Source organism: Microcaecilia unicolor, chromosome 10 (assembly GCF_901765095.1).
Source record: "Microcaecilia unicolor chromosome 10, aMicUni1.1, whole genome shotgun sequence".
In the NCBI taxonomy this organism is placed as follows: Eukaryota; Metazoa; Chordata; class Amphibia; order Gymnophiona; family Siphonopidae; genus Microcaecilia; species Microcaecilia unicolor.
Window position 1 is genome coordinate 156,571,984 of NC_044040.1, and position 26,319 is coordinate 156,598,302.

Consider the following 26,319-nt stretch of genomic DNA (forward strand, 5'->3'; position numbering starts at 1 on the left):
TGCGGACCCTGGCTGAATATAGACACACCCCTGCACCAACCCCCAAACCCCACTCCCAGGCCTACCTTTGATGCCTGGTGGTCTAATGGGGGTGATGGAGTCAGGAGCAAAGCCCACTCATGGTGGCTTCCTCAATATACTTCTGTATGTTACGGCAGTCATATTGAGGAACCCAATGCTAGGGACAGGAGCAAGTGGGCTTCACTCCTGTCTCCATCACCCTCACTAGACCACCAGGCATCAAGACACGAGAAGGGTTAGGTGGTCATTGCGGGGGGGGGGGGGGGGGGTGGTTTGAAAGAGGGGAGTACTTGAAGTACTGTGGGCTGGGGAAAGGAAGGAAGCTCAGATGACTGCTGAAAATATTTCAACAGTTATATGGGTCCTGGCTAACATTCAGTTCCAGGGCGGCTGCATAGCTAAGCTTTTGAGCTGTTCTAATTTCAGTCTCTTAGCTATGCAAGCACCCACATAACTTCCACCCCCCTGTTCTTCCCCTGACCTGCCTACCTTTTTTGGGTCAGTCAGAGTCGATCTTCAGCAGCACTGCCCACTTAAGTGCTGCTGAATAATGGCGGCTGGATGGCCCCAGGTAACTTAAGTGGGCAGAAGTCTCTGCTGCCTGCTTAAATTGCTTTGAATATTGAGCCCTCAACTTTTAATACATGTTGAATACAGACTGCAGATGATCTTATAAGTTACAAATTAATCCATACTAAAAAAAAAAATCCATTAGTCAGAATGCAATAATGAGAAGAATTCTACCAATCAGAAAACACCTTAAACATAAAAATTGCAAATATTTGCTTACACAGCACAAGCAGTAAAATAAAGTTGCTTATTTGAAACCAATGTTCTTTCAAGGCTCGGCCTTATGCAGTTAATCAAATAAATGCAACCTTGAACCTTAGGATGGGGGAGGGGGAGAGAGAGACAGAGAGAGATACCCGACCCCAGAATGGAGTGGGAATTAAGCACTAGTGTACTACAAGAGGGACTTGGGGGCCCCACACCTGCCCCACCACCGCAGTCTGGTTAATTAGGTGTCTGACTTTTAGCCGCCAGTTACTTTGCAGTTTGCTCAGGGAATTGGGTGGGCTCCGCTGGATAACGCTGGCTGTGCTGCTCTGCCTGCCCACCTGCCCCCAGGCCTTGCCAGCAGGTTGGCTCTGCTGCTAATGCATTACAGGGATCGAAAATGAGTCAAAGACATCAATGTGACAATATGCTTAAAACCCGCATAGCAACATTGAAAATGTGAACATAATGAAAAGGTAATGATATCATGAGTGAGCATAATAGTATGTGAATAACCATAAGGGATAATGTGCAAAAAAATAGGCTTAAAAACCAAGCCTCATTTTCAATCCCTGTATTAAAGAGGGTATGCGCATAAGTGTGTTTATTTTTGGGCACAACTTCAAGGCATTTTGCTCAGCTCCAGTTGCTCGTTGATAACACTGGTAAACGGCATTTTTGTTCCAAAGAATGTGAATGGTGTTCTTAGCTAAGTCATGGGTGCTGAATTCGAAAATTAAATCAGTTTTTGCCTATCGGGCTCAGTTTTCTTGTGACATGCTACCCTTTTTATAAAAATCCTTGAGAAACGCTGCATTTTGGTACCCTGCTATGCAGGGCCGCCAAGAGGGGGGGGGGGGGGGCAGGGGGACAAAATCCCCAGGGCCCGGGCCTTCAAGGGAGGCCCAGTGCCAGTCCCACCCGCCCTCTGACCGTCTGCCACCGGGCCGGCCCCCTGTATTTAAATCACCGCGTGGTGCGACTCTCCCTCTCACCTCCCTGTGAGGTGGAACTCCTCCCTTCGGGTCTCCTCCCCTCGGGGGAGCAGCAGCAGCAGCAGCGGCGCCCTCGGAGGGGGGAGGGGAGTGGCGACCTTGGGGGCGGGGCTGCGGTGGGGGCGAGGCGGCCTTGTCCTGGGCCGGGCAAGTTTCTCGGCGGCCCTGCTGCTGTGGATTAATTTAATTCAGCACTTGTAATTGTTGGAAAAACAATTGAAATATACTAGGAATTACAATACAAAACCCTTAGTTTAGAAAGCCACCACCAGGAAATAAGGGAGGTTTGGCAACATTGCCCATGAGTCATGCTCGAACATGTTCAAACACGTTCTGTTGCGTCAGTTGCCAACTGTATCTCAGCACTGAGAGTTCAGTCAATAATTGCTGTTGGAAGTGACTGCTTGTAGTTCTACGTTTGTGAAGGTTTGTGTTTTGTGTCATTTCAGAAGAAATGCCTCGTATCTGTGCAAAAAGCCCAAATTCTTTTTGTTATATCTGTGAAGAGTTTACTCTGAAATCGCAAAAACGAAAACTTAATCCTCTTGTAAAAAAGTGCTACGAACTATATTTCGGGTGTAAGGTTGGTGAACAGGACTGCAAATGGGCTCCCCACATTTGCTGTTTGATGTGTGTTACACTCCTGACAGGCTGGTTAAAAGGAAGACGTCTCATGCCCTTTACTGTTCCCATGATTTGGAGGGAACCAACAAAAATAGCAGGAATCACCTCGAAAACAAGGAAAACTGTGCAATATCCTAACTTACCATCTGCTATAAGACCTGTATGTCACAGTGAAGAATTGCCAGTACCAGTGCCTCCTGAGAATTTGATAGTGAGTGAAGATGAATACAGTGACGAACATGCAGAAGACATCATTTCAGGACCTCTGTGAATCAAATATACCCCACTTTTTGACACAAGGGGATCTCAACGATCTGGTTCGTGATTTAAATTTGTCGAAGCAACAGGCTGAACTTTTAGGTTCGAGATTAAAAGGATGGAATCTTCTTTCTTGCGATACGAAAGTGAGTGTTTTTCGTGACCGACATGCTATTTTTTCTGAATATTTCTCCAAGGAAGGTGACATGGTCTTTTGTAATGATCTTTTACTGGTCTTTTACTCTTATGTTGCTTAGATCTTTGATTTCTTTGTGAACTGACACAGTTTTTTTGGAACTCTTGTAGCAGAAGCATGCCATTTTGCCAGATACATATAATAGCTACATACGCCAACACAAGCATTTACAAAAACCATTATCACATGAAAACTGAGGCTGATACAGAAATTCTGAAATGAGATCTGGATTCAGGGAAGAATTATCTTCCAGAAAATGTATGTTTTGTTCTTGTTACAGAAAAAAAAGGTTTTTTTTGTAGACCAGTGTAACTTCTCTGGAAACTAGATTTTCATCCCCCCCCTCAATTGTCACTAGCACACTATTCCGCTGGCTCTCGCATATTATCTGTCTTAATTGGTAGCTGTTATTCGGACTGTTCTGTTCCGTGCAGACTAGCACCATTTCTTAATTCTATTGCGCGTCTAAAGTTGGTTCCTTAAGTTTTATTGCGCTTCAACAGCTGCTTCACTGGTTTATTTTAGCCCCAGACAATTTAGTAGTGATGCTTATTTCAGCCGTACACAGCTCAGTAGTCTTGGTTTTCTTACACCACTCTAGGCTATCCTTTGCAGATTTTCCAAGAGCCTATGTTCTCCTGGGTAGAGTCTCACTATATCTGTCAAAGATGATGACATCATTTTGTTTCTTGGCCTATGTTCTAAATGGTGCTTCTTATTTATTCAGTTTTCCTATAACAGTGGACTATATTTACTGTGTTGTACCTCAATATATGCATTTTGTGCTGCGACGTATATATTCTATGCTGTTTGATGGGTAAGCAAGGCATTTTTTGTTATATTCTTTAGCAGTTTTGGATTCACTCCCCTTCACTGTTTCACCTGTTGATTCAAAATGTACACGTCTTATTAGATCATTTTAGTCAGTCACTTTTTAATTCATTGTATCCCTATGTTCACCTCATTTATTGAGCTACTATTTTAAACCAATATTTTTCTGTAAGTCATACCTCTGCGAGTGTTAACTGTTTATTACTTATGTTTGGGTTACTCTTGCATTTGTAGGATTTTTTCTTTATCCAGTTCTGTGTTTTAATCTATGTATATATTTTAAGTCAAAGTACAGTTATGTATTACATGCGTTCAGTTTGTTTTATATTTTTTTAATTGCATGTTTATGTTGTAGACTGACCCGAGGCAGGCATGTGTCACACCGAAACACGGCCTGTGTTGTAACCAATAAAAGCACACTTGTTCCATTCTTCAGAGGCCTCTGTACTTTTTCTGGATCATTTGTGCTGTGTATTTTTGACTCTCTCTGTTGGATATTGCTTTTAAGTTAGCCTGCCAGCTGCCCAACCTCTGTGCCACTGGAGAAATCCAGGGCATCACTCTCAGTCCCAGAACACCAGCAGTAGTTCCAGCAGCTTTGCAACTCTGCTTATCCCTGTGGCCTGCAAAAACTTCTAGTGCTAGCATCCAGCTCATGCCTCCTCTTCACCATTAGACAGGTGTAATATTTTATGCTGAGCTTCTAGAGCAGAGGATTACAAATGGCAGGGTTTATGTAAGGCTATGGGACAATTTCTGCATGCTATGGGACAAATTCTGCACCTTCCTGACACCTTTTTTCGGTTTCTTATTGCATGTGTGCACCTGCTCAGCTGTTGGATGTTGTAGTCAGGGACTGGGTATAAACCAGATCTCCTGGATATGCTGGATCTATTCCATACCATCTTAAATCCAGAGGATTTGGCCTTTTCTCAGTCAGTTGCATCCCTGGATCCTCTGCTTCAGGCCCTGTTGTGCCCTGGCTTTTCCTGCTCAGGAACATCAAACAGCTTTTTTCTTCACCTTAAAGTTGGATCCAGAAGTCTCCTTTGGATCTTACCACTACTTCTTATCATTTCTATAGCGCTACTAGATGTACACAGCAAGAAGCACCACAGCCCAACTCCTGTCGCGGGACTATAAAGGTGCCGCTCTTGCACGTGTGCCTAGGAAATTCCCCCCCCCCCCCCCCCCCGGCCGAGCCAGCGCAACCTGCACCACCCACAAAGTGCCCCAGAGTGGCACCGTCAGCAGGCTGCCTCTGAACAGCCCCAGGAAAGTTGATTCTTAGCAATCAAGTCAGAGCTGGAAGAGACTCTCAGATACAACTTTAATGTGAAGTGACGAAAAATATATGACAACATTCCTGCTCAAGATAAGCAGGGCCCAACTAAGGTAGCAGAGTATCCAGGAACATGGGCCAACTGTTTAAAAACCTGATCCTCCAGATTTAAGGTGGTACAGACTGGATCTGGTGGATCTTGGATATCTGGGGCATCTAGATTTCACCAATTTCCATGCATTCAAGTTTTATTGGCGCTACTGTTAAAGGAAGGAGAGGTGATGGTTAATATTGATCAGCATTATTAAGTTCTCCTACCCTTCTCCTCATTTGCTCAAATTCAGAATGTGGACATGGCTGGGCAAGAGATGTTTTATTTTGTTACATGTATGCTGTAACTCCTAATCGGCAAATAGTTGCTTAAGTTGCATGTTTTTTGAGGTCACTGATCTGCAAAGTAGGATACCTTCCCTTAGATGGGAATGAGGTTTTGTCCTAGACTGAGATGTCAAAAAGTCTGTAACAAATCAAAGGCTTATCAGCACTGTGATTAGGTTTTATGGCCTCTGTCATGTGAGATTGGAAGGATTGATGGAATCTCCTCATTTTTGAGGGAGAATCTGGCACTGCTGTAGACAGTGTTTGCAACATGTAACAATAGACCTTTATAAGGTCAACTGCTTCCTCTACCGCTAACTATGTTGTTGCCTTTGTAAGGGATACTGACAAGTCTGTCATAGCTTGCTAGGCCATTCTAGGGGCTCCGATGGCTAACCTTGAATTTCTAGCTGCTGTGTTGAAGGTACCAAAGTGAAATACACAAGAGGCTTTCACAGTCACTCCTTGAAGACAAGAGACTTTCTGTAATCCTATGTGAAGGGATGTAGTTGGAGAACAGAAGCAGCTGCGTATACCATGAATAGTTAGGAAAATGAAAGCAAGGCAATCTGAAAAACATTTTATACTAATGTTTGTTGATCTTTATCTAGAGATGTTAAACATGTTCTTTAAAGTTTTTCTGTGTTGCTTTATTAAACAATGACCTATTTGTCAATCTTTCCTAGTGTATTAGAGGAGTATTTCAATATTAAGCTCATCATCCTTTCAAAAATAACTACAGATTTTATTTTTAGAAATTATTATACAGTCAGGAGATAGAGTGGTATCTTTTAAAAGAAAATAGGGATATTAATTTTTAAAATTGCTTGCATATGCCTGCTAAATGGCACTGCAAGACTCATTCAGATCTTAACTGCAGCAGTGCAAACTGCACTAAGGGGTCCTTTTACTAAGCTTCGGTAAAAAAGAGGCCTGCGCTAGCGTCAGCGCATGTTTTTGAAATGTGCCGAGGCCCCCTTTTACTACAGCAGGTAAAAGTCTGCCTTTTTTTTCTCAAAAAGAAATGGCCATGTGGAAAGTGAACCTCTTGCTGCACAGCCATTTTGGTGGGGAGGGGACTTGCCACCAACCACTGAGGCGGTGGTAACTGGGCAGTGCCTACCACCAGGTAAGCACAGACATTATAAAAATACAACATATGGCAGAAAAGTGCATGCTGGGGGTGGGAATTACTGCTGGGTTCCTACGACAGCCCGCTGGTAGTTCCGGATTGGTGGGCGGCAGGGCTCCTAAGCAAACAGAAAGGTGATGCATAATAATGTATGTGAACCTATCTATAAATGATAATCACCCAAATCTTATAGGTTTTGAATAGCTCATCAAAATTTCCAATATCTTTTGGCTTCACAGTAACAGTCCTAAAAACAATTTAAACTGTTATTTTCTTTAAAAAAAAAAAAAAAAAAGAGAGATAAAACTTGACTTGAGTTTTTCAAGTCACCAGACTCACTTTGTGACATTCTGTAACAATGCCACAGACTATTATTTCTTAATTAGAGTTCAGTGTAAATTCTCTGCAAACCTTAATGGTAGTTAATGGTCTTGTGTTTTTCCACATACACTACTGATTGAAACTTTAAAAGCAAAATTACAATTGTGCTTTAAAGTAACAGTAACAGCAGATGGCGCCATTTAGTTTACTACTAAAACTCCAGACTTGGAAAGTCACATTTAAAATATACACTCAAAGTAATAATGTTTGGATGTTTCAGTAATAAAAAAAAAAAATTGCATCTCCGAGTCTAGAAAGGACATTTATGCGCATGTATATGATAAGTATTTAGGACTAAATTCAATAAATGTCACCGGAAAAACAGCAATTAGCACTATTCTATAAATGGTGCTCAAATTTAGGTGCCATTTACAGAATAGCGCCAGAAACCGCGACTACTTTTAAGCGTGACTATTTACAATTAGGTGCGGATCCCCTTTATTTTATAACAGTGCACATAAATTGTGGGAACACTCTCGACCCGCCTATGACCCTCCCATGGCCAATCTCTATTTGGATCCATGTGTAAATTTTATGTGCAGATCCATTCATGTAAAAATATGTGTGTAAATTTTAATTAATGCCAATTAGCACTGATTGTTACGGCCCAATTATGCTAATTGGCTTGTTATTCAATTAAATTTCATGTGCAAAATTAGCCACTCGCCCAAATTTGCGTGCTTAATTTTTAGTGCATTTATATAATGTGGGGAAGGTTTAATGTTTTGGGGAATGTATTTGCCCTAAAAATTGAATACTGTTCATATACATAAAGAATGCTGTCAATTTGTGTAGTGCTACAAAGTATGTTAAAACAATCCTATCTGCATACTGTTAGCTACCAATTTAATCCAGTACAACCAAAATTTAATTTTTTTAATTTTGATATCGACATTTATATTCTGCTTCGAACAAAAGGAATTCAAGGCAGATAATATTAGTAATTCAAATACATCCTACTTTCAATAAATCTATTCTAGTTTAACATAATTACAATAAAGTTAGAGCAACCAGTACATAAAAGAATCAGACATAAATCCTGCTAAGCAGAAAACACTTCTTATGAATACATTTTCTTAAACAAAATTATTTTTTTACAAATTTCCTAAAACCTATTTGCAAATGTAATGGTTATAAAAATGGTTAATTTGATTGACTCTTCTAGATCCGTAACATCTACTATAAAAAAACACTTTTAAATGTTCTTTCCTAAGTCTTTTTTCACCTACTTCCTAGAATACCTATTTCTTTGATGTCTGAGGTTGCCCTGTGTTTTTTCTTACTGTAAAGCGTGTGTGTGTGTGTGTGTGTATATATATATATATATATGAAAAAAACTCCTACATTCTAATCAGCTTTCAAAATAAGTAGGGCCTGTTCTCATCATGTCATGTCATGACAAATGTAAACCAAGTGCTACCAAGTTAAAGGGCAAGCTGGAATTAATCCATAGCAGTTCAACCCAACCCATACAGCTTAACCGGGCACCTGTCCAGCAACTTCCCCTTCATAAGCAAGAACTGATGAAAGCTACTCAGCCCCTAGAGACCAGCTTGCTTAAAGCTGAGAGAGAGAAAAACATCCTGGTTAGAAAGGCAGTTCAGCTGGAGTCAAGTTATCAGCAAATCCTCAGGGTCTAACTCATCGCAGCTCTTCTGCAATAAGCATCTCTCTGCTATTTATATATTTGAAAAGAAAATCACTAAGACTAATGACAGATCTATAAGCAATCACTGCCACTGAAACATCTTTTTCCTTCCTTCCTTCCTTTGCACTTGGATATAGAGATTTTCAGATTCAGAAAGCTACTTGTTCATTTTATTTGGAGCTGCTATTGATATACAAACGTATTCCACAAGGTTCCCTACTTCCATTTTGTCAATTGAGAAATTTTAAGATTAATTTTTATTAATATGCAGATGACAGATTATTCAAAAATTTATTTGTGCTCTACATTTCCATTACTAGGCAGATGCTTTTCTGATTGGTTGAAACTAGGGCTGCATTTTGATAAAAATTTAAAATTGCAATTAATTGCACGATTAAGAAGTTTTAATTGCGATCAAAGTTTATCTATTTATTTCCCGCTGCAGCTCCTTGTGACTCTGGGCAAATCACTTAGGGCCCCTTTTACCAAGCTGCGGCAAAAGGTGGCCTATGCTGGCGTCTGCATGGGTTTTTCATGCTCGCCAAGGCCCCCTTTTACCGCAGCGGGTAAAAGGGAAGTCTCTCTTTCCTGCAGGAAATGGCCGCGTGGGAAATAAAGTACTTGCTGCATGGCCATTTTGGGGAGGAGCCCTTACCACCACCCAATTACTGCTGGGTACACTCTGGTCCTACAAAAATATGACGGCATGCTGAGGTGGGAAGTACTACTGGGCTGCTACTGTAGCCCACCGGTACTTCCTGTTTAGCGAGCGGTAAGCCCACGTTGGGCTTACCGCTACTTAGTAAAAGGGGCCCTTAAATCTCCATTACCCCAGGTACAAAAAAGCACCTGTATATAATCTATAAACTGCTTTGACTGTAAGCGCAGAAAGGCGGTATATCAAATCCCATCCCCCTTCTCTAAAGGACTGATAATCTCCCTCCTTCCCGCCCCCCAGATCCAACATACCTCCCTTTCTATTTCTGCCCTCCCTTTCCTCTTCTCCCCAAGTCCATTATCTCTCTCTCCCTCCCTCCTATTGTTCAGCACCTCATCCCCCTTCCCCTCCACCCTCATGAGTAGCAACACAAGCTTGGTGGTGAGCCACACAAAGTTCTTTTTCTGGCTGCTGGAGCGAAATGCTTTGGCAATAAACATAGTAAACATAGTAGATGACGGCAGAAAAAGACCTGCACGGTCCATCCAGTCTGCCCAAGAAGATAAATTCATATGTGCTACTTTTTTATTTGTACTGTCCTCTTCAGTGCACAGACCGTATAAGTCTGGCCAGCCCTATACCCGCCTCCCAACCACCAACCCCACCTCCCAACCACCAGCTCTGGCACAGACCCTATAAGTCTGCCCAGCACTATCCCCGCCTCCCAACTACCAGTCCCGCCTCCCACCACCAGCTCTGCAACAGACCGCATAAGTCTGCCCAGCAATATCCCTGCCTCCCACCACCGGCTCTGGCACAGACCGTATAAGTCTGCCCAGCACTAGTCCCGCCTCCCAACCACCAGCCCCAGCACAGACCGTATAAGTCTGCCCAGCACTAGCCCCGCCTCCCAACCACCAGCTCTGCCACCCATTCTAGGCTAAGCTCCTGAGGATCCCTTCCTTCTGCACAGGATTCCTTTATGTTTATCCCACGCATGTTTACATTCCGTTACCGTTTTCATCTCCACCACCTCCCGCGGGAGGGCATTCCAAACGTCCACTACTCTCTCTGTGAAAAAATACTTCCTTACATTACTCCTGAGTCTGCCCCCCTTCAACCTCATTTCATGCCCTCTCGTTCTACCGCCTTCCCATCTCCGGAAAAGGTTTGTTTGCGGATTAATACCTTTCAAATATTTGAACGTCTGTATCATATCACCCCTGTTTCTTCTTTCCTCCAGGGTATACATGTCCAGGTCCGCAAGTCTCTCCTCATACGTCTTGTAACGCAAATCCCATACCATCCTTGTAGCTTTTCTTTGCACCGCTTCAATTCTTTTTACATCCTTAGCAAGATACGGCCTCCAAAACTGAACACAATACTCCAGGTGGGGCCTCACCAACGACTTGTACAGGGGCATCAACACATCTTTTCTTCTGCTGGTCACACCTCTCTCTATACAGCCTAGTAACCTTCTAGCTACGGCCACCGCCTTGTCACACTGTTTCATCGCCTTCAGATCCTCAGATACTATCATCCCAAGATCCCTCTCCCCATCCGTACCTAGCAGACTCTCACCGCCTAACACATACGCCTCTCTTGGATTTCTACTCCCTAAGTGCATCACTTTGCATTTCTTCGCATTGAATTTTAATTGCCAAACCTTAGACCATTCTTCTAGCTTTTTCAGATCCTTTTTCATGTTTTCCACTCCCTCCCGGGTGTCCACTGTGTTACAAATCTTAGTATCATCCGAAAATAGGCAAACTTTACCTTCTAACCCTTCGGCAATGTCACTCACAAATATATTGAACAGAATCGGCCCCAGCACCGATCCCTGAGGCACTCCACTACTCACCTTTCCCTCCTCTGAGCGAACTCCATTCACCACCACCCTCTGGCGCCTGTCCGTCAACCAGTTCCTAATCCAGTTCACCACTTTGGGTCCTATCTTCAGCCCATCCAGTTTATTTAAGAGCCTCCTGTGGGGAACCGTGTCAAAAGCCTTGCTGAAATCTAAGTAGATTACGTCTATAGCAAGTCCACGGTTCAATTCTCCGGTCACCCAATCAAAGAATTCAATGAGATTCGTTTGGCACGATTTCCCTTTGGTAAAACCATGTTGTCTCGGATCTTGCAACTCATTTTCTTCTAGGAAATTCACTATCCTTTCCTTCAGCATCGCTCCCATTACTTTTCCAATAATCGAAGTGAGGCTTACCGGCCTGTAGTTTCCAGCTTCTTCCCTATCACCACTTTTGTGAAGAGGGACCACCTCCGCCGTTCTCCAATCCCTCGGAACCTCTCCCATTTCTAAGGATTTATTAAACAAATCTTTAAGAGGACCCGCCAGAACCTCTCTGAGCTCCCTCAATATCCTGGGGTGGATCCCATCCGGTCCCATGGCTTTGTCTACCTTTAGTTTTTCTAGTTGTTGATACACACTCTCTTCCGTGAATGGTGCTATATCCACTCCATTCTCAAATGAACTTTTGCCAGTCCATTGTGGTCCTTCTCCTGGATTTTCTTCAGTAAAAACAGAACAAAAGTATCTATTTAGCAAATTTGCCTTTTCTTCATCATTATGTACATAGCGGTTTGCAGTATCTTTTAGTCTCACAATTCCCTTTTTAGTCATTCTCCTTTCACTAATATACCTGAAGAAATTTTTGTCACCCCTCCTTACCTTTCTAGCCATTTGTTCTTCCGCTTTCGCCAGACGTACCTCTCTCTTGGCTTCTTTCTGTTTCCTCCGGTATTCCTCCCCGTGTTCCTCGTCTTGAGTTTTTTTGTATTTCTGGAATGCAAACTCTTTAGCCTTTATTTTCTCAGCCACTTGCTTGGAGAACCATAGCGGTTTCCTTTTTCTCTTGCTTTTATTTACTTTCCTTACATAAAGGTTTATGGCCCTATTTACAGCTTCTTTCAGCCTGGACCACTGTCCTTCCACTTCTCGTACGTCCTCCCAGCCCATCAGCTCCTTCCTTAGGTATTCCCCCATTTTACTAAAGTCAGCATGCTTGAAATCCAGGACTTTGAGTTTTGAGTGGCCACCCTCCTCTTCAGCCGTCATATCAAACCAAACCGTTTGATGGTCATTGCCGCCCAGGTGGGCACCCACTCGGACATTTGACACGCTATCCACATTTGTGAGCACCAGATCCAGCGTCGCTCCCTCCCTCGTGGGTTCCATGACCATTTGTCTGAGCAGAGCACTTTGGAAAGCATCCACAATCTCTCTACTTCTTTCCGATTCTGCAGACGGAACCTTCCAATCTACATCCGGCAGATTGAAATCTCCCAGCAACAGCACCTCTCTCTTCTTTCCCAACTTTTGAATATCTGCGATCAGGTCTTTATCTAATTCCTCCAATTGTGTTGGAGGTCTGTAGACAACACCCACGTGGACAGAGGTTCTATTATCTCTTTTTAAGGTGATCCATATCGCTTCTTCCTTACCCCAGGTCCCTGTCATTTCGGTTGCTGTGATATCATTTCTCACATATAGAGCTACTCCTCCACCTTTACGACCCTCTCTATCCTTCCTAAATAGATTATAGCCTGGTATGTTTGCAACCACTGAGCCATGTCTCTGTGATTGCAACAACGTCTAGCTTCCACCAGTGACCCCTCCAGTTCTGCTTGATTCCACTCCCCCCACTCACCAGGGTTCAGAATCTGCCCACTCTCCCTCCCCAGTCTTCCTTCAAGGTGGTCTTCTGTTGGTCCATGGCTGTGGCTGCCTGTGGCCAGGTCTAAAACTTTCCCTCTGACTCATCATGCCCATGCAAAAACAGGAAGTGATATCAGAGGAGACAGAATGGGCCAGACAGAAAGCTTTGAAGCAGACTGCAGGCAGCATATGTGCACCACTGCTGCTGCTGCTGGGGACCAACAGAAGACCATTTTCACAGCAGGCTGACATGTAGGGAGTGATGTTGAATCTTGGTTGGCAGAAAAGATACTGGAGCATGTTAAGGACAGGGATCGGGAGTGGAAGACAGTAAAAGAGACATTTGGAGGAAACAGGGGATACTGTAATGTGATAACATTTTTTAATCATGATTAATAGTGGGTCCACAGCTTAGATCTGGGACTATCAGAGTCAAGGGCGTAGATTTTTACAACAGGGATTAAAAACTATTTTTGAATGTGGGGATTGGGTAGATAATGGGAACTGGGGACATGTTATTACTATAGTTGTTTTTTTTTTTACACTGTTACTGTCCTAGGACAGGTTGATTCAGTACCACTGCATTACTGGTTTGCAATGTTTTATTTATATATCAATAAACAGCGTCTTTAATAATAATCATGATTAATGCATTAATCACAGTTAACTGTTATTAACTTGCAGCCTTAGTTGAAACTAAACTCCAGAAGGTCAAGAAGTGTAGTCTCAGAGCAGGAGCCTACACATGCTTGCTCAAACTTCGGTCATAATAATGCCTTATTAATTTATTTATCAATTAGAAAAAAAAACTTTTCAGTTGTATTGAGGGATTATTTTTATTTCAACAAAATGAAAAAAAAAAACAAACAAACAAAAAAAGAAATAAACTTAAAAAAAACAACTGATGAGAGAGAAGGCATGCACTGAAACATTTATACAACAGGCTAAAGAAAATGCCTTGTTAGAGTTCAAAAAATAACCTCAACAGCTTAATACAGCTGAAAAGTATTCAATTGCAAACATAGCTAATGCCATAAAATAAAATTGTCCATGGCCAAGATGGATGTTTTAAAATCTTATTGATATTTCCAACTGAAGGGCTTATTTCCAAAGCCTGCTAAGTCCATTGCCCTTTAATTGTATTTATTGATATCTTTAAGACTATACCTTTCAATTTATTGTAATAAAAGTATTTATTTGGATTCTGCTCACACCTTTTTTTAATAACAGCTCGAGGTGAGTTCATTCAGGTACATTAGGTATTTTCATGTCCTCATGTCTAGCCCCCCTATTTACTAAGCTGTGCTAGAAGCTGCTGTGCATTAATCCGGACAAAGCCCATTAACTTGGAATGGGCTGTGTTGGCATTGCTGTATAGCTTAGTAAACAGGGGAGTAAGTTTGTACCTGGGGCAATGGAGGATTAAGTGATATGCCTAAGGTCACAAGGAGAAGCATCGGGATTTTGAATTGGGCTAAAAGCACTAGGGTACTCCTCCACTCAGTTCACCCTTGGCTTTCTTGTCTCTCCACTCTGTCATCATTGTTTGGTTCTGCAGAGAAGTCTTCTCCTTTTGTGGTTTGCTGTAAGAAATGTGTCTCCCCCTGAGGCGTAACTTGCCTAATGATCAGAGCAGCAAACTGAGAACCACCAAAGCCAGGGTTGAAATCTCAGATGCTCCTTGTGATCTTGGGCAAGTCACTTAATCCTTCATTATCTCAAGCACAAACCCCTATAGGGGAAATACCTGCTGTATCTGAATGTAATTTGCCTTGAGCTACTACTGAAAGGCATGAGACAAATCTGGCCCCTTCCCTCGTTTTTGAATACATACTGCAAAATTATACACAAAAGAATGAACATTTTAATGCTGGACCTATGACTATATCTGGGGCTCATCTGGCTATTTTAATGAACACTTTTGAGTTTGGTTAATGACAATACACTTTTACAATATATAGCACCATTTTGTTTAACAGTGAGGCAATACAGGATTATTTCATCTAGTGCTTTTATAAACATAAGTGTTGCAATCTTTTTCAAGTGTGAAGAACAGCTGCCAAAATATATTTCTTCAGATTTGTCCTGAAAAAATTTTCCATACTCCACATGAATGTATTAGGAAACATTAAAAGACAGAAAACAATATGACCCAGCAGCCATGATTTTACATTTTTATTTGTTGCATTTGTATCCCACATTTTCCCACCTATTTGTAGGCTCAATGTGGCTTACATAGTATCGGAGAGGCCTTTGCAGGCTCCGGTGTGAACAAATACAGGGTGATGTTGTGGTAAGATCAAGTTCATGTGGCACAGCCACATTAGGGAATCGGAGAATGGAAGAGTTGTGTTATGTCCATTACGTGGTTTAGTTTGGTTGGGTTGCAGAGATTAAGCATTTAAGTTGGATCGGTAGGGTATGCCTTTTTAATAGGTTGGTTTTTAGTGATTCCCGGAAGTTTAGGTAGTCGTAACGTTGTTTTCAAGGCTTTTGGTAATGCATTCCACAGTTGTGTGCTTATGTAGGAAAAACTAGATGCGTAAGTTGTTTTGTATTAAAGTCCTTTGCAGCCTGGGTAGTGCAGATTTGGATAGGATCATGTTGATTCGGATGTATTTCTAACTGGTAAGTCGATCAAGTCTGTCATGTAACTCGGGGCTTCTCTGTAGTTGATTTTGTGAACCAGGGTGCAGATTTTGAAGGCGATGCGTTCTTTGATTGGGAGCCAGTGTAGTTTTTCGCGGAGGGGTTTTGCGCTTTCAAATCGCGTTTTACCAAATATAAGCCTAGCTACCATATTTTGAGCGGTCTGAAGTTTCTTTAAGGTTTGTTCTTTACATCCCGCATAAATTCCATTGCAGTAATCTAAGTAGCTTAGTACCATTGATTGTATCAGGGAAAAAAAAGAAAACCAACACATTTTCTTCTACAGAAACCACAAAAAGTGTGTCTGGGGGAAGCACTCTGGATAAGTGAAAGTATATTTGGAGTAAACACTCCTGGGAGGAAGTTAAAATTCATATAAGCATGGGGTGAATAACCAATGTAGGGCATAGTATTCACTGGAGCTATCTTTTAGTAGTCTGCAATGATATTAGCAGTAGTGGTGTAATCAGGACCCACACATAAATGATATCACTTATGTACTAATTCTCTGTTTTGATTTTTCAATCAGAGATATAACACAGCTTTCTCTTTTGTAGTCTTTTTCCTCCATCCCATGTTTGGCAGGCTCTGTTTGTGAATCCTCTTCATTTAAATATACAGTCTGTAGGATAAAATTAGCAGTACACAGTTTCCAATTTATGCTCAGGGACCCATGTAACTATTTAGTCCACTTGAGTTTTCATTAGCTTTTGTGGATCTGTCTTGCAGTGGGTCCATGAATGGGTTAATCGTGACCTACAATTACATCAAGAGTATTGTCTTCCCATACTTATGATTTCTATAGAAGATAATTTGTTGTTTTTTCTTTTTCTCCCATGATATTTGGCAACATTACTATCAACACCATTAGCCTTAAGCCTTTACCCTAACATGCATTCAATTAAGCACACTAGTGCTGTCCCCTAAAGAGTACGAGAGCACTGATGGAGTGGTTTATTAACAGTAAACAATGACAATCAACTTTTTCAGTAATACAGAAAGTGAAGCTAAAGTCTCACCGTCACTTAAGTAAACTGAAGACTAGGACTAGTACTCATACATAGTGTTCAGAATAAAAGTGCTAAGCAATGGAAACAAAGAAATAAATATCTGTGAATTAGTACAAAAGGTTCCCAAGGAGTATGTAATTAAACATGAATTGGGGGGGGGGGGGGGGGGGGAGATGAGATTAACCAGCATTTACAAAACTAGAACTTTTTTCTTCTCTTACAGGGTCTTTATTTTAAAAGTCAAAACAATTTTGATAGCCAAGAGTGTGATTTCCCGTCCGCCATGGTGAAATACTTTTCACCTTGCATTCAATAAGGACCAGATTTATTTATAACAGTCCCACATATAGCTTCCAAAGTTTACTTTGCCCAGGGCCTGCTTGGAGTCTGCCTTTTGTTTCCATTCATTCCTAAAATGTGCTTTAAATCTGAGTAGAAAAGTAAAAACATATCCTAAGTATCTAGAAATATTAGACAACTTCAGAACTTAGAGAACAAGGACAGTGCTGGGCAGACTTCTATGGTCTATTTCCTGAAAATGGCAAGGACAAATCAAGATCAATTATACATAGGTAGTACCACATCATACCTTATGCGATGAGTTTATGTTGTTGAGCAGACTGGATGGACTGTATAGGTCTATCTGCCGTCAACTACTATATTTCAACATAGTCTCTGTGCAATAAACAGAACTACAGATACTGGAACTAGAGAATGGCACGAGGACAAAGTGTGTCCCCATCCCATCCCCACAGGCTCTGTCCTCATCTGCAGAACCCTCAAACACTTATGATTTTATATTTAAATCTTATTAAAGTATAAAAAGGAATATTCTATGCAACTGTTTATAAATCATAAATAGAAAATAATAACGAGCAACTAAAACCCCCAACCCTCTACCCTTCCAACCCCAAAAATAGCTGACTTCTACTACCCCAAGGAACTCTAATTCACACTGTTAAAGTGTCCAGGGGTACAAAATACAACCCGTACTGTATGTCCTAGCAGGGGAGAAATATGCTCTATGAAGCACTGTTATGATTTTTTAATCTGTGGATGAATAGTAAGTCATCAACAAACACAGGATTCAGTCTAGTCTTTCACAGTCCTTCCTGCAATAGAAAATATCTATGCTGGTAGCAGGAATGCACAGGATCATCCATGCAAATTTTGCCAGTTGTGGCTAGCACTTTTGATTGTTTTTCCAAAAAATGAAAACATCGCTTGCATCACACAAACATAAATAACTGTCCTATTCATTAACGGCCTTCAAAGTAAAGAATTACACTGGCTCTGTTCCCGCCCTGTTCCTGCAGTTATTGGGGGTCCATGTGCCATTCTCTAACAGGATCCTGTTCCTTAAAACAAAAGAAAAACCTCACATCTCTGTGGAAAGATGACACACCTAATTACTGGTAGTCAAGATTAACTAATGCCATAAACCAAGCAATATTTCAGTGTGTTTCAAAATATATATGCTTATGGGAAAAAAGTCCATGTATTGCTGCATGCAACACTGTGGTCCCCACATCAGCTTCCAAGTGGTCAAGTTCTCAGGGTAACAAGTAAGCGAATGCTACATACCTGTAGAAGGTATTCTCAGAGGACAGCAGGCTGATTGTTCTCACTGATGGGTGACGTCCACGGCAGCCCCCTCCAATCGGAAACTTCACTAGCAAAGGCCTTTGCTAGTCCTCGCGCGCCGATGCGCACCGCGCATGCGCAGCAATCTTCCTGCCTGAACCGGCTCGTGTTCGTCAGTCCCGTATGTAGCAAGACAAAAACAAGGGAAGACACAACTCCAAAGGGGAGGCGGGTGGGTTTGTGAGAACAATCAGCCTGCTGTCCTCGGAGAATACCTTCTACAGGTATGTAGCATTCGCTTTCTCCGAGGACAAGCAGGCTGCTTGTTCTCACTGATGGGGTATCCCTAGCCCCCAGGCTCACTCAAAACAAGAAACATGGTCAATTGGGCCTCGCAACGGCGAGGACATAACTGAGATTGACCTAACAACTTATCCAACTAACAGAGTGTAGCCTGGAACAGAATAAACATGGGCCTAGGGAGTTGGAGTTGGATTCTAAACCCCGAACAGATTCTGAAGCACTGACTGCCCGAACCGACTGTCGCGTCGGGTATCCTGCTGCAGGCAGTAATGAGATGTGAATGTGTGGACAGATGACCACGTCGCAGCTTTGCAGATCTCTTCAATAGTGGCTGACTTCAAATGGGCCACTGATGCTGCCATGGCTCTAACATTGTGAGCCGTGACATGACCCTCAAGAGCCAGTCCAGCCTGGGCGTAAGTGAAGGAAATGCAATCTGCTAGCCAATTTGAAATGGTGCGTTTCCCCACAGCCACTCCCCTCCTGTTGGGATCAACAGAAACAAACAATTGGGCAGACTGTCTGTTGGGCTGTGTTCGCTCCAGATAGAAGGCCAAGGTAAAATTATGTATAATCATACCTGATAATTTTCTTTCCATTAATCATAGCTGATCAATCCATAGACTGGTGGGTTGTGTCCATCTACCAGCAGGTGGAGATAGAGAGCAAACTTTTGCCTCCCTATATGTGGTCATGTGCTGCCGGAAACTCCTCAGTATGTCGATATCAAAGCTCCATCCGCAGGACTCAGCACTTAGAGAATTACACCCACGAAGGGACACTCTGCCCAGCTCACCACCGCCGAAACGGGGGAGGGGAATTAACCCAGCTCATCCCCACACAAGTGGGGGAGGGGAATCCGTCCAGCTCATCCCCGCGGAGCGGGGGAGGGACACCACACCCGCCGATGCGGGGGGGATCTGGCTTATCCTGCAACCGCAACCGCGGGAGGAGCTGACTGACCCTAACACCGCCGAAGCGGGAGGGGTACAAAGCTGCCCTACAGCCGCACGAAGCGGGAGGGAGTGCCGGCAGAATTTTAAGTCTCAATCCAGCCCCGTAAAACAGAGGGGAGAGGAATGCAGCAGCTCACTGTAACACAAACTCGTCTTAACTCTTGAAGAATCCAAGTGAAAAAACTTGAACACGAAGTCTTTCTGAAGTAACTGAAGACTAAACTTGAACCTGAAATGCAACCAGAATAAAAACAGTACAGATATCTGGGAGGGGCTATGGATTGATCAGCTATGATTAATGGAAAGAAAATTATCAGGTATGATTATACATAATTTTACCTTCCATATCATCAAGCTGATCAATCCATAGACTGGTGGGATGTACCGAAGCAGTACTCACCCAGGGCGGGACATTGAAATCCCTGACCTCAACACTGAAGCTCCAAACCGGGCCTCCGCCCGTGCAGCCACAGTCAAACGGTAATGCTTGGAGAATGTATGAGCCGAAGCCCAAGTTGCCGCCTTGCATATCTCTTCCAAGGAGACGGATCCGGCCTCTGCCATCGAGGCCGCCTGAGCTCTCGTGGAGTGAGCCTTCAGCTGGATAGGCGGCACCTTCCCCGCGGCCACATAAGCCGCTGCAATGGCTTCCTTGACCCATCTTGCCACTGTAGGCTTAGCAGCCTGCAGACCCTTACGAGGACCTGCAAACAGGACAAACAGATGATCCGATTTCCGGAAATCATTGGTCACTTCCAAGTATCTGATGATGACTCGTCTCACATCCAGATATTTAAGAGCAGAGTACTCCTCTGGGTAGTCCTCCCTACGAAAGGAAGGGAGACAGAGCTGCTGATTCACATGGAAGCGAGAAACAATCTTGGGCAGGAAGGAAGGCACTGTGCGAATAGTCACTCCTGCCTCAGTGAACTGCAGAAAAGGCTCTCGACATGAGAGCGCCTGGAGCTCGGAAACTCTTCTGGCTGAAGTGATAGCCACCAAAAAGACTGCTTTCAACGTCAGGTCTTTCAGAGATGCCCTCGACAAGGGTTCAAAAGGCGGCTTCTGCAATGCTCTTAGCACCAGGTTGAGATTCCACGCAGGCACCACTGAGTGCAGAGGAGGGCGCAGGTGATTAACTCCCTTGAGAAAGCGCACCACATCTGGCTGTGAAGCCAGGGAAGCACCCTTCAGGCGGCCCCTGAAGCAAGCCAGAGCCGCTACCTGGACTTTAAGGGAACTGAGCGACAGGCCTTTCTCCAGACCTTCTTGCAGGAACGCCAACACTGAAGAAATTGGAGCAGTGAAGGGAGAAAGAGAGCCTGCTTCACACCACGCTGCAAAGATACGCCAAACCCTGGCGTAAGCAGTAGAAGTAGAGCGCTTCCTCGCTCTCAGCATAGTGGCGATGACCTTGTCTGAGAAGCCCTTCTTCCTCAGACGCTGCCGCTCAATAGCCAGGCCGTAAGACCAAAGGGGGAGGGATCCTCCATCACCACGGGACCCTGATGTAACAGGCCCTGCTCCACTGGCAGCCGCAGAGGATCGTCGACTGAGAGCCTGATCAAGTCCGCATACCAGGGACGCCTGGGCCAATCCGGACCCACCAGGATTACCCTGCCGGGATGCTTTGCCACCCGGTCTAGCACCCTGCCCAACATGGGCCAGGGCGGGAACACATAGAGAAGCTCTTGTGTCGGCCACTGTTGGAGAAGAGCATCTACTCCCAGGGATCGAGGGTCCCGTCCTCTGCTGAAAAAACGCGGCACTTGGCAATTGGCCGATGACGCCATCAGATCTAGGCTCGGCTGGCCCCAGCGCTTCGTGATGTCCAAGAACGCCTGAGCAGATAGCTGCCACTCTCCGGGCTTCAAGGTATGGCGACTGAGAAAGTCCGCCTTGACATTCATGACTCCGGCAATGTGGGCCGCTGAAAGCTGCTCCAGGTTCACTTCCGCCCACTGGCAAAGATTCATAGCCTCCTTGGCTAGAGGGGCGCTCTTGGTACCTCCCTGGCGGTTGACATAGGCCACAGCCGTGGCATTGTCCGACAGGACCCGTACAGGCTTCAACACCAGTACCGGGATGAACTCCAAACGCGCCAACCGAATGGCTCTGAGTTCCAGGAGGTTGATAGACCACTTTGCCTCTGCAGGAGACCAGAGCCCCTGCGCTGTCCTTCCCAAGCAGTGGGCTCCCCAGCCCGACAACGAGGCGTCCGTCGTGACGACAATCCACTCTGGGGACACCAGAGGCATTCCCGCAGACAACTTGTCTGTCTGCATCCACCAGCTCAGCGCCTTGCGCACTGCTGGGTCCAAGGGAAGGCGCACAGCATAATCCTCCGACATCGGAGTCCAGCGCTGCAGCAAAGAGTGTTGAAGCGGTCTCATATGAGCCCTGGCCCAGGGCACAACTTCCATCGTGGCCGTCATAGAGCCCAACAGCTGCACATAGTCCCAAGCCCGAAGGGGAGAGGCTACTAGGAACTGGTCCACCTGAGCCTGAAGTTTGACAATCCGATTGTCTGGCAGGAACACTCTGCCCACTTGGGTGTCGAATCGAACTCCCAGGTACTCCAGGGACTGAGTCGGGCGCAGCTGGCTCTTCTCCCAGTTGATGATCCATCCCAGGGAGCTCAAAAGAGCAACTACCCGGTCCACAGCTTTGCCGCACTCTGCATAAGAGGGGGCTCGGATCAACCAGTCGTCCAGATAAGGATGGACTTGTACCCCTTCCTTTCGTAGGAAGGCCGCGATGACCACCATTACTTTGGAAAAGGTCCGCGGAGCAGTAGCCAACCCGAACGGGAGGGCTCTGAACTGGAAGTGTCGTCCCAGGACTGCAAAACGCAGAAAGCGTTGATGAGGAGGCCAGATGGGAATATGCAGGTACGCTTCCTTGATGTCCAAGGATGCCAGGAACTCTCCTGCCTTCACTGCCGCTATAACAGAGCGGAGAGTCTCCATGCGAAAGTGCCGCACTTTCAAGGCCCGATTGACCCCTTTGAGGTCGAGGATAGGCCGGACAGAACCTCCTTTCTTTGGTACCACAAAGTAAATGGAGTAACGTCCCTTGCCAAGCTGACTTTCTGGCACCGGAACGACCGCGCCCAGGCGGATCAGATTGTCCAAGGTCTGCTGCACTGCCACAGCTTTGACCGGAGACTTGCAGGGAGAGAGTACAAACCCGTCTTTTAAGGGTCGGCAGAATTCTAGTTTGTAGCCGTCTCTGATGACTTCCAGCACCCACGCGTCTGAAGTTATTGTGGTCCACTCGCCCAGAAACGAGGACAGCCGTCCTCCAATCTGCACTGGGGCGTGGACCAAGACCCCGTCATTGGGTACGAGACCCTGGGGGAGGACCGGAGGGAGCACCTCCGGGACGGCGGTCTCTGCGAAAGGAATGCTGCTTGGGGGAGTTCCTCTTGAAGGAAGAGGGGGCAGAGCCCGACTTGCCCGGGCGGTACCGACGAACTTCCTGCAACCGTCCTCTGAAGGTACCGGGACGAGTACTAGCCCGAGCCCTGACCTCTGGTAACTTCTTGCCCTTAGACGTGCCGAGATCGGTCACGATTTTGTCCAGCTCGACCCCAAAGAGCAGCTTGCCTTTAAAAGGCAACCTAGCCAGGCGGGATTTAGAGGCGTGGTCAGCAGACCAATGTTTCAGCCAAAGCCACCGCCGCGCAGAGATTGTCTGAGCCATGCCTTTCGCTGAGGCCCTCAAGACATCATACAGCAAGTCTGCCAAATAGGCTAAGCCCGATTCCAGGGCCGGCCAATCAGCCCTCAAGGAATGATCCGAGGGGGAAGCCCGCTGCACCATAGTCAGGCACGCCCTGGCCACATAGGAGCCGCAAACTGAGGCCTGCAAATTTAAAGCAGCCGCCTCAAAGGACGACCTTAAGGCCGCCTCCAATCTTCTGTCTTGGGCGTCCTTTAGGGCTGTGCCACCTTCCACCGGCAACGCCGTTTTCTTAGTCACCGCAGTGATTAAAGAATCCACGGTAGGCCACAGATAGGCCTCACGTTCACTCACAGCCAAAGGATAGAGGCGGGACATAGCCCTAGCCACTTTAAGGCTCGCTTCTGGGACATCCCATTGAGCCGAAATTAAGGTGTGCATGGCATCATGCACGTGGAAGGTTCTAGGCGGGCGCTTCGTCCCCAGCATAATGGCAGAGCCAACAGGGGCTGAGGGAGAGACGTCCTCCGGAGAGGAAATCTTCAAAGTGTCCATGGCCTGTAACAACAGGTTGGGCAAATCCTCTGGGCTAAAAAGCCGCGCTGCAGAGGGGTCATCCGCTCCATCCGAGCGGGGATCCGTCTCCTCCAAGGAATCCGCAAAGGACCGTTGGGAGACCTCAGACACGCTGCCCTCATCTACATCGGAGGAGACAAATTCCTCCAAGGCCTGGGAATCAACCCGAGGGCGTTTACCTCTGGGAACCTCAACCTCTTTACCAGACGAGGGAGCAGGGGCAGCGTTGTGCATGAGGAAGGCCTGATGCAGCAGCAAAACAAACTCGGGGGAGAAACCCCCCAGACTGTGTACTTCCGCAGTCTGGGCAACAGCCCTAGATGCACCCTCAACCGGCGCTCGCAATAGCGGGGGAGAGACATGCTGCGCATCCAAAATGGCGTCCGGCGCGAAACTCCGCGAAGGAGCCGCGCGGGAAGAATGGCTCTTAACTTTAGCCGCTTCTGTGCCGTCGCCCAAATTAAGGGCGTTCATGGCATTAATGTCTCCAACCTCAAGGGGTGCCCAAGAAGAAGCCGTCCGAGCCGCGTGGCCGGCCAAGATGGCGGAGGCGAGGAGCTTGGGATGGGCGTTTATGGCGGGAAAAACCGCCACGCCGGAGGAAGGACCGGGACATTCATCGGTCACGAAACTGTCCCCCAACAAGGGCGAATCAGGCTTGAAGACCCCCGCATCCCCTCTAGAAGCGCTCCAGCGACCCGGGGAGCGACCCTTTGCGCCCTCGCCCTCCGACGCCATATGCCACGAGGAGAAGAATCGGGGAACCCCCTGCCCGCTATAAAAAGGTAAAAATTACCTGCTGTCCGCTCCGAGTTGTAACGACCTGGTGTCCCAGTGAGTAGCTGCAATAGACGCTTAAATAAACGTCGAAATAAACGCCTTTAAGGACGTTCAAAATTTTTTTTTTTTTTTTTTTAACGGAGCCAGCGGGAGGGGGGAGAAAAGGAGGGACCTGGCACCACCAGGTTTGCACTTGCTCAAAAGAGCCCTCAACCCCAGGCACTCAACAAAACCTAAAAATTAGGCTTGGAGGCCTAGCCAGAGCTGCTGCTGTGTGTGACCACCACCTGCTGAGATAGAGAACATACTGAGGAGTTTCCGGCAGCACATGACCACATATAGGGAGGCAAAAGTTTGCTCTCTATCTCCACCTGCTGGTAGATGGACACAACCCACCAGTCTATGGATTGATCAGCTTGATGATATGGAATGCTCTTTTGCAGTCCAATGTGTGCAGCTGACGTTCAGCAGGGCAGGAATGAGGATGGGGAAAGAATGTTGGCAAGACAACTGACTGATTCAGATGGAACTCCGACACTACCTGGAGCCAGTCAAAAGCTCGTCCCCTACTTTTGCTGGGGAACCGTAGGGCCTTGCTGAGGCGCACGCTGCTGATGAGAGCGAGCGCGCTGGGGCTTAGCCTGGGCCGCAGGCTGGCGAGAGGGAGGATTGTACCTACGCTTACCAGAAGAGTAGGGAACACTCCTCCTTCCCCCATAAAAACGTCTACCTGAGGAGGTAGATGCTGAAGGCTGCCGGCGGGAGAATTTGTCAAAAGCGTTATCCCGCTGGTGGAGCTGTTCTACCACCTGTTCGACTTTTTCTCCAAAAATGTTGTCCGCTCGGCAAGGGGAGTCCGCAATCCGCTGCTGGATCCTATTCTCCAGGTCGGAGGCACGCAGCCATGAGAGTCTGCGCATCACCACACCTTGAGCAGCGGCCCTGGACGCAACATCAAAGGTATCATATACCCCTCTGGCCAGGAATTTTCTGCACGCCTTCAGCTGCCTGACCACCTCCTGAAACGGCTTGGCTTGCTCAGAAGGGAGCTTGTCCACCAAGCCCGCCAACTGTCGCACATTGTTCCGCATATGGATGCTCGTGTAGAGCTGGTAGGACTGAATCTTGGCCACGAGCATAGAGGAATGATAGGCCTTCCACCCATTACCCTCTCCCAATCGTTCCATCCATTGTCTCTATCTCGACCCTTTTCCATTCAGCATGTCCTCTCTCACCCCATCCTTCCAGTGTCTTTCCTCTTTCCCTACCTACCAGCATCTTCCCTCATTCTGCCCCCTCCTTCCAGCATTTTTCCTCTTTCTCCCTTCTTTCATCCAGCATTTCTCAGTCTGGCTGCTAGGTTCTCCCCCAGTTTCTCCCCAGCAGCTTCGCTCTCTCTCCTGCTCATGTCCCCTCTTTCTCTCTCCATCTTTAAACTCATCTCTCTCTCTCTCTCTCTGTACCCCTCTTCCATCCAGCATCTTCTCTCTGGCTCTCACCTGCTCTTTTCCATGTCCCCTCTTTCTCTCACCATCTCTCTCTAGCTCTCCTCTGTTCTTTTCCATGGCCCCTCTTTCTCTCCCCATCTCTTTCTGGCTCTCTCCTGCTCTTTTCCATGTCCCTTCTTTCTCTCACCATCTCTCTCTAGCTGTCCCCTGCTCTTTTCCATGTCCCCTCTTTCTCTCACCATCTCTCTCTAGCTGTCCCCTGCTCTTTTCCATGTCCCCTCTTTCTCTCACCATCTCTCTCTAGCTGTCCCCTGCTGTTTTCCATGGCCTCTCTTTCTCTCCCCATCTCTTTCTGGCTCTCCCCTGCTCTTTTCCATGTCCCCTCTTTCTCTCACCATCTCTCACCTGCTCTTTTCCATGTCCCTGGCTCTCCTCTGTTGTTTTCCATGGCCCCTCTTTCTCTCCCCATCTC

General features: G+C 45.8%; 1 protein-coding gene across 4 annotated transcripts in view; it reads right to left on the bottom strand.

The window, feature by feature from the left end:
* Nucleotides 1–26,319, bottom strand: part of PIK3CB (phosphatidylinositol-4,5-bisphosphate 3-kinase catalytic subunit beta) — a 352,397-nt gene that overhangs the window by 36,964 nt on the left and 289,114 nt on the right. The gene's annotated exons all lie outside the window — the stretch shown is intronic.